This window comes from Mustela nigripes, chromosome 12 (genome assembly GCF_022355385.1).
Source record: "Mustela nigripes isolate SB6536 chromosome 12, MUSNIG.SB6536, whole genome shotgun sequence".
Taxonomy (NCBI): Eukaryota; Metazoa; Chordata; class Mammalia; order Carnivora; family Mustelidae; genus Mustela; species Mustela nigripes.
In genome coordinates, this window is record NC_081568.1 from 62,031,183 (window position 1) to 62,044,816 (window position 13,634).

The 13,634-nt window shown below is 50.1% G+C and overlaps 1 long non-coding RNA gene across 12 annotated transcripts in view; it reads left to right on the forward strand.

The window, feature by feature from the left end:
• Window positions 1-13,410, forward strand: part of LOC132028435 (uncharacterized) — a 238,348-nt gene extending 224,938 nt beyond the window's left edge. For 4 of the 12 annotated variants that reach the window (XR_009407445.1, XR_009407437.1, XR_009407438.1 and 1 more), the window contains 3 exons: window positions 6,778-6,836; window positions 10,719-10,809; window positions 11,123-12,980. This is a non-coding gene — a long non-coding RNA (uncharacterized LOC132028435). Of the gene's footprint in view, window positions 1-6,777; window positions 6,837-10,502; window positions 10,625-10,718; window positions 10,810-11,122; window positions 12,987-13,061 lie in introns of those variants that run through there. The other 8 variants (XR_009407440.1, XR_009407442.1, XR_009407439.1 and 5 more) reach the window with 7 other exon arrangements.
• The last annotated feature ends 224 nt before the right edge of the window (window positions 13,411-13,634 follow it).

Here is a 13,634-nt window from a genome sequence, read left to right on the forward strand (position 1 = left end):
CCCCTGGCAACCACTGTTCTTTTCACTCTCTTCATGGTTTTGCCTTTTCCAGAATGTCATATAGCCAGAATCCTATGGTGTGTAGCCTTTCCAGACTGGCTTCTTTCATGCAGTAATCTGCCTTTAAGGTCCCTCCATGTCTTCCCATGGCTTGATAGCTCACTTATTTATAGCCCTGAATGATATTCCAGTGTCTGGATGAACCCCGGTTTATTTATTCATGCCCCAACTGAAGGATGTCCTGGTTACCTCCAAGTTTTGGCAATAATGAATAAAGCTGCTATAAATGTCTACATGAAGGTTTTTCCATGTATGTAAGTTTTTAAGTCCTTTGGGTGAATACCTAGGAAGTGCTGTTGCTGGATTGTACAGTAAGATTATGTTTAATTTTGTAAGGAGCAGCCTGACTGTCTTCCAAAGGGGCGGTATCATTTTGCATTCCTGCCGGCAAGGAGGAATTGCTCCGCATGCTCGCCAGCAACTGCTGTCGGTGTTTTAGATTTTGGTCATTCTAACAGGTGTGTGGTGGTATCTCGTAGTTACAAACCATCACTTTTTTGAAAAGCATACATTTCAACAGATTATTGGTATGGTTTTAAGAGATCCCAATCTTCCCACAAATTTGAACGTGGTAATTTATCACAGACCCTAAACAATGGCTCTGCCTTGGGATTTTGCTTTTAAAAAAGCATTTTCTGAGAGAACTGCTACGGTCTTACCCTGTACTCTGTGGATATTTAGGGGGGCCTTTGCCCTTATGTGCTGGGACTAGACTAAAAGAGTAGCCAGTCTGAAGGGCTACAAACGCTTTAATATGAAGTTGCCTATCAGCTAGGCAGATGCATTCATATCTTGTGGAACTGATAGGTCCCATCCCAAGAGCTTAGGGTAAGTATCTGGTCCTATTTTTTTTTTTTTTTCTGATTAATCACTTGAAAACTCCCCCCCCCCCCCACTTCAAACTCTTTTGTTACAAAGCCTAATGCCTTGCTTTTGATTTAAAAACAAAACAAAAAAACAAACAAACAAACAAAAAAAACAAAACCCAGGGCCTGCCTTAGTTCTGCTTTTGAAATACCAGATGCAGAGGGACCTATTGTTCTTGCCCATCTTCACCACAAGGTGGCGCTGTTGAACAGCAGCCTGTGCAGCTCTGTGGAGGGGAGGCCTTTACTCTTCTGTATCTGTGGTCCCTACAGGGATGTTCCGCTCTCAGGCTCCAGAGTCCGCTCCCTTGGTTCATGTGCAGATCCTGTTCCCCCAAATGAGACCCTGAGTAGCATGCACCAGCTTCTGGGTGTTGAGCCTGAATCATCCACCCCCCCTAGACTCCCATGTTTTTCCTGGTAATTGTGATGGACTGAATGTTTTGTCCCCATTCCCTACCACCTCCCCCCTCCACTCCCAATTCATACATTGAAGCCCTAAACCCCGGTATGGCTATATTTGCAGATAGGACCTTTGTGGAAGGGACTAAGGTTGGTAGGGTCCTGATCTGATAGGATGAGGGCCCTTCTAGGAGGGCCATTCTGACACCGGAGAGCCTCATGTCTGTCTTCCTCAATGAGGCACTGAGGCAAATGTGAGCGGGCAGGGAGAAGTCAGCCGTGAGCAAGCCAGGAAGAGGGTCCTCGCCGGCACCCTGACCTTGGACTGCCAGCCTCCAGGGCTGTGAGGAAGCAAATCGCTGTTGTTGAGGCCCCCGGTGTGTGGTAGCTTGTGATGACAACCAGAGTGGACTGACACATTGTCTGTGGGTTGCAGGGAATGACCCCCCTGGAGCTCCCCGTGTCCATTCTTGCCAGCATCCTTTGCTCAGGGGCACCCCTATCTTACCTGCCAGAGCCACTTGGGGAGGGAATTCTGGCACACTGAGTATCCAGGCCACAGTCCAGCAGTATGGGGGAGAGAGGAGTGGGGTTCTGGTGGGCATGCTCTTGGCCCTTGCCCTGCAGGAGAAGCCTGGTCAGAGGAGGAGCAGAGCAGGGGCCTCTAGAAGGTGGGGCCCAGGCTGGGGGCCTTTCTCTCCAGCTTACAGTCTGCCTGGGCTGGATCCTGGGTCTGCTACCCACTAACTATGAGCCTGGGGATAGGTTCTTTGTTCTCTTTGTGCTTCATTTTTCTCACCTGGAAAATGGATAAGTGAGGGCAGTAATAATAGGACTAAGCTCACAAAATCATCTTGAGGATGAAATGCATCAGTGGTGTGAAGGGCGTAGACTAATGGCTGGCTTATGGTAGCTAGTACTTAAAAACAACAAAAACGGGCTGCCTGGGTGGCTCAGTGGGTTAAGCCTCTGCCTTCGGCTCAGGTCATGATCTCAGGGTCCTGGGATCAAGTCCCGCATCAGGCTCTCTGCTAGTCAGGGAGCCTGCTTCCTCCTCTCTCTCTCTATCTCCCTCTCTATTTGTGAAAAAACAAAAAAACAAAACAAAAAACCCAGCCTCTCCGAGGGTTCTCCAAACCATCCACTCACACATAAGCAGTAGTGGTCTCTGCACACTTTACTCAAGATCTGGTACGAGGGCGAGAGTTCTGAGGTTACATCATGCTCTCCACAATAAAAACCCTAAAGATCTCCTTCTCTCATGTTCTCTTTGTTCATCCTGCTTCTAGGGTGTCTCTCTCTGGCCCTTTGGCCCCGTGGTCCCCAGCCTTCCCATGTCTCTTATCTAGTCCTGACTCCCCTCCCCCCGGGAGAAGATACCTTCCTCTCCCAGTCTCCTTGTCCCTGTGCTAGTCAGTCATATCCTTGTTCATTTGTACATGAGCTAAGGGTCTGTCACCCTCCATCCCAATCATTCAGTCAAAATATTTCTTTCAAAGAAATATAATGTCCTCCCCGGTGGATCCTGGCGGAGGATATCTTCTCCAGCCTTCCATGTGCAGAACTGAATGTGGGGCCAAGGTGTGCTTGGGGAGTCCTGTTACCCTATTTCATTTCTGTGTCTGTAGCCCTCGTTGAAAAGTGAGTTCCCCGAAGACAGGGGTGACACCGTATTCACGACACCGGGGCCTGGTTCCAGGGGCACGGATGACATGTGGATAGGGGGAAGGTGTGCCGCCTTTGCTCTCTGCTGCGTCCCTCAGCAAGGCCTTCTGGGCCCTTCCTCTGCTCTCATGAGGGGCTGATTCACCACACCCTGACATGCTCCAAGGTCCAGGCTCCCTCCTGGGAATGGTGCCTATCTAGTGACCCACTAGTCATTTCCACTTTTATCTTCACCCTGGGCTCCCGAGAAGCTTGCTCTGAGCTTTTCCCTAGCAACACAGAACATTCGCAGCTTTGGCATTTAAAATTACCCCCTTTGGGCCGTCTTGCCTTAAACAGAAAGAAAACAATGAGACTCAAGTGCCAAAACTAATTGGAGACCCCTTCCCCACACCCCCAAGGCCTGACGTCAATCTCTTATTTAAAACCAAATATAAATTAGAGTTATGTACATGTGTCCACCCACAAGCAACCAAGAGGTAATACTCCTTTTTTTTAAAGATTTTATTTATTTGACAGAGGGAGAGAGATCACAAGTAGGCAGAGAGGCAGGCAGAAAGAGAGGGGGAAGCAGGCTCCCTGCTGAGCAGAGAGCCCAATGCGGGCTCGATCCCAGGACCCTGAGACGGTGACCTGAGCTGAAGGCAGAGGCTTAACCCTCTGAGCCACCCATGTGTCCCCAAGAGGCAATACTTCTATCCGTTTGGTCAGATACTAGCTTAGTAAATGCATATTTTTAAAGATACACACAACTATGACTTGTTCCAAAAATAAATTGAGATAGCTATAGAATTATAAGTTCATATATATCTTTTTCATTTCATTTTATTTTATTTTACAAACACTTATTTGGGGGGTGCATGGGTGGCTCAGTTGGTTAAGCATCTGACTCTTGATTTCAGCTCAGGTTATGATCTCAGCGTCGTGAGATCCAGCCCTATATTGGGCTCTGTGCTCAGCGGGCAGTCTGCTTGAGATTTCCTCTCCCCAACTTCTGCCCTTTCCTTCACCCTCTCTTAAAAAACAAAGAAGCAAACAAACAAACAAAAAAACACTTATCTAGAACCCATTCTGTGCCAGGAAGTGTTCTAAGAAGGCTACAGATGCTGACTCACTGACTCCTCGTGACTACCACTGGAGGGAGGCACTATGAGAATCCCCATTTTACAGATGAGAAAACCGAGGTACAGAAGAATGAAGTGACTCATTCAGAACACATAGCTGGTGAGGGGCAGCCAGGAATCCAGGCAGTGTGGCTTCAGGGTCCATGTATTTAGCAGCTATACTATGCTTCTAGAACTTCAAGGAGCCTAGGAAATCATCTCTTTGTTTCCCTGTGTGTCCATTCCTTGAGCAGACTCACAGTGAGCCCCACGGCTGTGCCATGTCCACCCAAGTCACTGGCCACACCGAAGGGACAGCGTCTGGGGACTGCTCTTAAGGGACAGCCAACCTGTGGGCCTCCCCACACCGAGGGGCTGAGTGCGGCATCAGGACCCCAGCCCCAGGAACGCACTCAGTGACCCCCTTAGGGTGTGAGGCTCAGGAGCGCTACTTACCCTCTAGTCTTTGTTTCTTCAGCTGTAGCATGAGCGTCAGACCCCGGCCCTCTTGGCTGGTTTTCAGGGTGTGATGAATTGGGGCTTGGGAAGGGGCCTGTGGAGCCCTGAGGGACACCTGCTCAACCCCCCTCCTCCTCCAGAGAAATATCTCCCGTTCGGCCTCTGGTCTCCGTGTCCATTTGGAGGGAGAATCATTCAACAGATGTGCTTTGCTTTTAGGGGGTGCTGGGGGGCGTGCTCGGCGCTGGTGAGGGCAGGGTAAGGTGGACTCGATGGCAGGCGGAAGTGAGTTTCCAGCGTGGTGCAGGGCGAAAGGTCAGGTGTGATTCTGCTTCTGTTGGCTTCCAGCAGCGCAGTTGACTGAGAGGCGGTTTCTTTATCTGTGATGGCACTGGTCACATGAGGACCGTGAGGGGCTTAACTGAGACAGGTGTGTAAGAGCCTGGGTACGCACTGGTGCCAGTCCCGCTGTGTGGGCTGCATGGGGTCAGACACTAAGAGGAAGGTGCTCCCCATGGAGAGGACCCATAGCTCAGTTAGAAGGAAGACCCTGGCTTGGGGATGGCCAGGCCTCACAAAGGATGAAAAGGACAGAAGTTAGGGACACCACATGGATGCCATCCGGCTTTCTGCCCCTCACTTGCAGCTCTGCCTGGGCAGGGGTCTTTCGTGGCCTTCCCTGCCCTTGGCTTTGGTGGTTATTTACATCCAGATGGGCTGCCATCCCCCAGCTGACCTCTTGTAAGGCCAGTGGCCTTTGGGGCTACCAGGGAGTAGGTTTTTGCTTACATGGCCTTTGTCTGTTTATAGCAAGTGGCACTGATGAGACAGGTGCTGTGGTTGGACTGGGGTCCTACCCTATAAAGACAGCTTTCAGGCCACACTTGGCTGGAAATTTGGGGACAAGAGCTGGGTGAGATAGAAGGCGAGGTCAGAACTGGCAGGTAGCAGCAATGTTTTAGGCCCTTACTACATGCTAGGACTGTATTAAGGGGCTTGCATGCATTGTCCCAGCTCTTTGGTCCGCAGAGAGGCTGAGAGGCCTGTCTCTGGCTGCTTAGCTACTCGTTTGGAGAGCTGGGATTGGAGTCCTGATCTCTCTGCAGGTCTGTGCTGTCTTCCCCTTGGTTACTCTGCCCCAAGTGAAATGAATACCAGCAGTTTCCATTTAAAGATCCTCTGTAGTCTTTAATGCAGCATTGTAGATAAGGAGACTAAGGTTCCTAGTGGACCAGTGACTTGCTTACTGTAGTTCACACAAGTAGGAAGTAACAGAGCTGGGGCACATCACCCAAGGAGCCTGGCTGTCCCACCAGGAAGGTCTCCTCTGACAGACACTTTTCCTCTAGGGAAACCCAAGGTGTACCCCTCCTGACCTGTCTTACAGGTCATCTCCTGGCTCCCTCTTTCAGCCTGATGCACAGGGTGTGTCTGAGGAGTATGGAAGTCTGGCCTGCATCTCTGCCCTCAGCTCAGCCATCTCTGAGCTCCATGACAAGTGATGCTAGTTCACTCAGCTACATAGGGGTCCACGTGGTGGTCTAACCCAGGTGGGTTTCCCTCCAGAGCTATTGCCTCTTGCCTCCTGTAGAGCTTCAGGTTCCAAGGCCCTCTTGATTCCCTTCCCTGTGCCCATGATACCCTCTCTGGCAGGTAAGCTCACTTCTGATCCCCTTTCCCGCTCAGATCTGCCTCCTCTCCTGCATATCCCTGCCCTGTCCATGCCCCACCTTTTCCATCTCCCTCTCCTGTCCCAAGGTCTTTTGGAGCCTGCTTGCAAGATAAAGCCCATGCCTTGGGCTAGGCTCCTGGAATCTCCTGAAGGAGACAAGCCCTTACTCCAGGTCTGCTGCCCACAGGCCAGTTGGGCAACTTGGGCCAGGTGGCTTCATTGCCCAGGGCCTCAGTTTCTCCATCTGGAAAATGGAGAGATGATGGCTGCTCGGCATTCTGGGGTGTTTCATGGTTGAATGATTCATCCACCCTTCCTGATGCCCCTGCAGCCATTTCTAGGGGCAAGAGCAATATTTAATGAGCACTGACTGCGTGCCCCACAATGTCCGTACTCTCAGGCACCGTCTCGTTCCATAAATGAAGGAAAGAGGCAGGCTGAGTGCATGGGTGTTTCTGAGCTTCCCGTTCTCGCAGTTTCCTCTCCCTCTTCCCCTTCCTCCCCTTTTTCCTCTTCCCCTTCCTCTCCTATCCCTCTTTTGTTCCCACAGAGCTTGGCCATGAGAGGACTGCCATACCCCAGAGCCCATGGAACAAGAAAAGCTGCCAGGTAAGAGGTAGAAGTTGGGATGCCTGGGTGACTCAGTGGGTTAAGCCTCTGCCTTCAGCTCAGGTCATGGTCCCAGGGTCCTGGGATCGAGCCCCGCATCGGGTTCTCTGCTCAGCGGGGAGTCTGCTTCCCCCTCTCTCTCTGCCTGCCCCACTGCCTACTTGTGATCTCTATCTGTCAAATAAATAAATAAAATCTTAAAAAAAAAATAAAAAGAGGTGGAAGTTGAGGTGACCCTGTTCCTTGAGGATGTGGTTGTATCACTCCTCACGAACAGATGGAGCCTAAGTCCATTGCCAGTGCTGCATTGGGGCACTTAAAAACCATCCCGAAGATAGCCGCTGGGAACTGTTTCTTTTTTTCTTTTTAGAGAGATTGAGAACGAGAGAGAGAGAGCACATGGGGCAAGGGCAGAGAGAGAGAAAGGGAGAGAGAGAGACTCTAAAGCAGGCTCCTTGCTGAGCATGGAGCCCAATGCAGGGCTCGATCCCCGGACCCTGAGATCATGACCTGAGCCAAAATCCAAAGGTGGACACTTAACCCACTGAGCTCCCCTAGGTGCCCCCCACACCTCCCGTTTCTGGTTCTTACAACAACCCCCAACAGATTTGCGAAAGGTCTGTTCCTGCCTCCCTGGGCCCCTGTACCTCCCTTCACTCTACCCTGGGGCTGATCTCACAACAGATACTCCCACTCGCCAGAGGAATGAATGCTATAGGAACTGGTAAAATTCTAGGGTCCCACTTGGGCCACAGAGCTAGTGTGGTGTCACTGGTGCCCATGCACAGGCCCAGTGCCCTTGGCCATCACCTCTCTCTGTCCATCCATGAGATCACTGTGGCACAGAGCTGGCTCTGCTCCCTTGGAGCAGGCCTGGGCATCTTCTTCCTCTTTCTTTTCAGCTTCGGAGGCTAGCATAGAGAGCAAGGCCTAGAAGAGTCCTATCCATTTCTTATGTTGCCCCTCCCTCCTCGTGGTAACCCAGCATGGGACTTGCTCTGGCCTGACTTTTCCTGGGTTCAGTTAGGCTGCACTCCAGGCCTGGGGGCCCGTGTGCCTCTCTTGCTGTCCTTCCTTTCTCTTCTGCTCTGGTGGGAGAGGGAGCACCTTTGCAGCTCCCCGGGGTGACAAGTTCTGGGAGTAGGATTTGGGCATGGGGAAATGGGCAGAGCCAGCCTTCTTAAAGCTTATTTTGGTTCAAGACCATGTCATCCTGGAACTGGCTTGGGCCAGCAGCCCCCTGTGTGGTCCGGCTTGTCTCCCTGGAGTTCTGTGTCAGGGCTCTGGACACAGGCTCTGTGGATAGTCAAGGACCAGCTTATTGATGTCGACTGTGCAAACATGTTCTTTCTTGGGGGTGCGAGGCTGGGCCAAGGAAGCACAGAAGTGGTTCTGGGTCTCCACATCAGATGGGACTGGTTTACAGCTACAAACCACAGGGTGTTCTCAGCACAGACTTAATGAGGGGAAGTGGAATGATGTATTACAATACTCCTTTTATGGGGGTTTTATCCAATAATGTTCACTGTGTTTCCATCCACCCTTGCCCAAGCGTTTATGGGGAGATGTGTGCTGGGCATGGAATTAATAAGATCCCAGCCTATTAATAACTTGTGGACTATAAATAAGTTTCTGTTAGTTTCCACAGCTCATGCAAATGGCAGAGTGGCCCTTTATCCAACCTGGTGGGTGTGTGAGGGGGTCTTGCTGGGAGTATGAAGAGTAAGTTCTGGGCAGGCATGAGAAAGACAGGTGGCCTGCCAGCAGAGTGGCTAACACAAGAGCCACAGCAAGACACAAAAGCCAGATTGGGAGTGAGGCCAGGGCAGAGCGAGTGTGGAGACGATCAGAAAGCATGAACAAAGAGAATACAGAGGGCTGGCTTGACCCCCAAACCTTCTCTCTCTCTCTCTGCGATCTGGCACTGTCTGGGAAGTAACCCCAGTTTCCTCTTCTAGCCAAGCCTGGAGATGGCCAAGCCCCCCAGCCTGCCTGGCAGGGGCTATAACGTGGAGATGACTCGCTGCATCAGCCATTCCATCTTTTCACTGTCACCACCTTGTGGTGACTATCACCTCTGGCCAGTTCCTTGTCAGGAAGGCTCATCTGTTCATAACCACCTGGTCTTTAGGCACGGCTCGGGTCAGAGGTTTGCAGACTGAGATACTAGGTCAGTATCTGTTGAGATGGAAGTAGGGGGCCGGGGACCAGTACGGGTGTCAGAGCCAGAATGGATGAGGGGCAAGTGTCTGGGTTTAAGGTGTTGGCGGTGACAGGGGGTGGTTCTGTGGAGAAGTGACCGATCTCATGTAACATATGGAGGATAGTGGGAAAGGCTAGAGAAGGAATGACAATTAAGGGAAGGAAAGGAGCTTGAGTGCACCCCAGGAGGGTCTGGAAGCGGGGGCACATCTGGCACTCAGTGTGACTTTTAAATACCAGACAAGGGAATCAAAGCTTCTTGGAGAAATGGCAGATTCCAGGGCAGGAGCAGGAAAAGCAGGAAGTAAGCCTAGACCGCCTCCTCGTGTCAGAAAGTAAGGAGGTGCTCAAGGACAGATAGACAAATGTTGCGGGATACAAAAGCCATCCTGAAAGGCTGCCCAGCAGCCAAATCTGGGACAACCTGATGCCAAGCAAGGTAATAACCCCAGACTGTATAACACATTGAGTAAAATTGGAATCCATGAGTCCGTACAGATAGAAATGAACAAGTGAACCAATAAACAAGGACAAGAAAAAGCTTTTTATTATGGTAGGATGCCAACTAATGAGTGTAGAAGGAAGGATGGAATTACAAATACCCAGTTGGCTGTGGTCAAGAGTGATACTTGGTTGAACAGAGCTGTCCATTGGCATGAATGCTGGATGAAGAGCAGAACATGTACAAATCTCCAAGTCCCTCTCCACAAAATACTTATTACAAATGGACAAAAGAGGGATGTGGCCAGCACCACTTTAATCAGGTGATCAAAGTTAACATTAGCCACAGACAGATCTCACGCACCCCATAGGATGCTGTGACCAGAATGCATCATCGCTTCTGGGATGTTCCTATCAAAGATGCAGGATTAGACGCTCACCATGAGTAATCATCAGATGAACCCAGCTTAATAGCTGTTCTACAAAAGATCTGGCCTGGAATATTAAAGAGGGACTGTTCCAGATTAAAGGAGACGAGAGATGCGGCCACTAAGTACATGTGTGATTCTGAACTGAAGCCCTTCACTACACAGAACCCAATTGGGACCAACTGGCAAAACTGAAATGAGGTCTGAGGATGTGGTGGGAGAGCTCAGTGAGAAATAAGCCAGTCGCAGAGCACAAATATGTACGGCTCCACTTAGATGGGGTGCCTGGAGACCGCAGACAGAGACGGCAAGTTGGATGGTGTCTGCAGAGGGGGGATGGCGAGCTGCTGGTAATGGGGACAGAGTTTGAGTTTAGGAAGATGTACAAATTCTGGAGATGGATGGTGGCGACGGTGGGATAACATGAATGGACTTCATGCTACTGAATTAGACCTTAAAAATGGTTAAGATAGTAAATTTTATGTATATTTTGCTGTAGTTAAAAAAAAAAGTGTGGCTTTGGAGATGAACAGAGCAGGGCTGGACTCTTGTCACTGGATGGTCTCAGGTGAGTGCTTTTTTCTTTCATTGCCAGTGGGGACAATGACACCGTCTCCCTGCAGCGACACCCTTTAGTGAAGTGGCTGGAGTGCTCTGCATGTGGCAAGCATTTAGACGGAACAGGCTGCTTCCTCTTATCTCATCTGTACGTGGAAGGTGGCTGCCATTTTGCCCATCACCTCCACCCCCAGCCCACCTGTGACCTGTTGGCCACTCAGAGCTCCTAAGCCCACCATCATCTTCTCTCCAGGAACTTCTGGGGACAGTTGTAGAGTGCATCCCAGCTGAGGACAGATGTAGGAGATGGCATGCTCGCGCCTGCATGAGCCTTCTCTGAAGGGGTGAGTATGGACTTCATACTGTGGCCCTTGCTGCTGGGATGGTATCTGGAGATGGGACACTGGGGAGGACCTTCTCCCTGTGAGACTCATACCCTTGGAATGTCTCCCCCCCACAAGTATTGTCTGTGTAAATAAGTAAATACACACATGGCTCCGTCATTACCACAGAGGTGCCGGAGGGGGGCCCCCAATCCCTCCTCTGTCTCGTCAGTGCTCTGTCATCTGGCAGTAGCCCCTAGCTTCCCAGCTGAGACTGCTGTGGCCCTTGCTGATAAATTCAATGGATTTCTCCCGGTCTCCCTCTTCCTGTCAGCTCTGCAGCTTTGCCAAACACCGCTTCCCCCCACATCAGAGAAACCAGTGACCTGTATCTGCGATTTGAAGAGGAGCAACCTCTTTCATGGCTACGGTGAAGGGCACTGTCTGACATAATTGTAACTGTGCAATGAAGATTTTTTTTTTGAATGAACAAATCATTAAATGAACAAAAATTTAAAAAATATGACTAGTCTTAATGCAAAAGCAAGCTCAAATATCATGGCACCGACGAGCTCACAAAATCATTTTGATGTGCAGATAGCCAGAAATAAAGGCAAAAGCCATCTGTTTTTAAATAAAGCAGTCCTAGATGTGGGATTATATTTTTGTGTTGTAAAATGTCACCAATGGAAAAACAAGGTAAATATTGACATGTACATAGGCACTCTTGGTATTATGCCTTCTTAACTATCTGTGAATTAAGTTATTACAAAATAAAGAGCTTGATTTAGGTAAAGCAGTAAGTGCAAGCCCGATCTGTCAGAAGACACATCTGCCAGTCGGGGCATCATTCATTGACAAGTCAATCAGATGGCACTGTAAGGCTGGTCAGGGCATTTGTTTAGCTGCAAGCTGCAAAAATGGCCATCGATAAACCTCTGTAAAGTGGTGCGCCCTGGCAGCAGCAGCTCGGGGGCGGGTCATGTACCTAATGAACTTGTGGCTCAAGAGGAGAGGAGGGAAAATGGATTTTTAATAGCATCTTATGGTTATGTGGCCTGCATGTGGCAAGGTCTTCCCAGAAAGAGAGATCAGAAGTGAATGCAGAGAACACATATGTGACAAAGGCCTCCATACGACGATCAGATAAGGATGTGGTGGTCTGGCCAACTTTTCAGCTTGACAGAATGGCTCAGGGAATAAAGTGTAAGGCTCAGCTTTTACACAGAAACCCCATAGACTCAAAGCTTCCATTGAGAGAGAGGTATGAGAGCAAGGGAGCAGAGGAATACACCAGATTTATGAGTCAAGTCCCCCTAAAAATTTTGTGTGTGGCTTCTGGCTTATGTTGCTGGTTGGAATCTGTCTAGTAAAGCTCCTGCTACGTTTATAAGATAGCCATTCTGACCCAAACCCCCATGATCCCCAGGCTCCAGAAGTCTCCGCTCCAAACTTACAATGACCCTTGGGGCTGTGGTCACCTAGAGCAGGACGGGGATTGAGAAAGCCGAACAGTCTCTCAGTTCCGACTCCCCAGGAGTGTGGTGTGGCCAGAGTGCCTTGGAGAACACCGTGGCCATGGAAGAACCTCCCAGAGGGTGGCACCAGAGGCCACTGCAGGCTGGGCCGGGCCTACAGGGGATGCCCGGCCTGCCAGTCTTCCCCTTCCTAGTTAATCCTCTGTTAAGGACTGGTGTGGGGCGGGGGTTATTAGGCAGGTGACTTCTCTCTTTAGTTCTGAGGTTTGAGGAGGAGAGGCCTAATTGCTAACGCAGACACCTCCTGGGAGTTGGTCGAGCTGGCTGAGACCACTAGATAGTACTTTGAGATCATTTTCCACGGACCAGGAGCAGGACCGCTGTGGGAAGACAAAGCATATTCAGGGTCGGGAAGGCACACTGAGGTAGCCTTCTGGGACTCAGCCACATTTGGTTCTCTGCTCCTTCTGGGCATGTCTGTACCTCTCGGTGCCCTTGCAGTAAGGTGTGACCACGTGCCTAGCTGTGGCCAGTGGACTATGAGGGAACGCCATGGGGTCACTTGCAGTTCATCCTTCATCTGAGACCTTCTGTGGTTCTCTTCCTCTGCTGTGCTCTTATGGAAGAGGTCTTGGGTTAAGACGATGGGCTAAAATTTTGAAGCAGCCAGGATGCTAAATGTCACCTTGAAGGCAACTTGCCCTGGACCATTGCCCGAATTATAGCCATTTTGTGTGAGAAACTTGGTGTGTGAGGCTGATGAGATTCTGGTGTTCCTTTGTTCATATGCTGTAGCAGAAACAGGATCTACCGTCACGCATGCTGCCCCAGAGCCCAAGTGGCAGAGTCAGGACTCGGATTCTGAGCCATGAACCAGCACACCGTATGAGCTCATCGGATTGTTGCGAGACGGTCATTGTTACAACTCCAGACCAGGCTGAGTGTGACAAGTTCTCCCACCTGCCCTTGGCGTCACCTCCACACAGACCAAGTGCTACACCCTGAAGAGGGCTGCGTAAGTTTTGCCACATTCAGATCCCACCCTGAGCATCGTTTGACTTCTACCATATCCAAACTCTTGCTCTTGTTAGGGGTGGAAGTGATTTTCTTTCTGCCCTTCAGGTACTTGGCTGAGACCCCTGTAATAAAAGAAAGGTTAATGAAAGAAACACAGAAGCTTCTTCACATGTATACCTCATGTCGCCATGGAGACACCCAGGGAAAAAGAAGTAACTCCCTGAGGTGGCTTGGAATTCAGGATTAAATTAAACAGGATTAAATTAAACAGGGAAGGAAGAAGGGGTAGGGAAGCCTTTTCAGGGAGAGTCAATGATTTTTAGGAAACATGAAGAGCCCTTTAGAAGAACA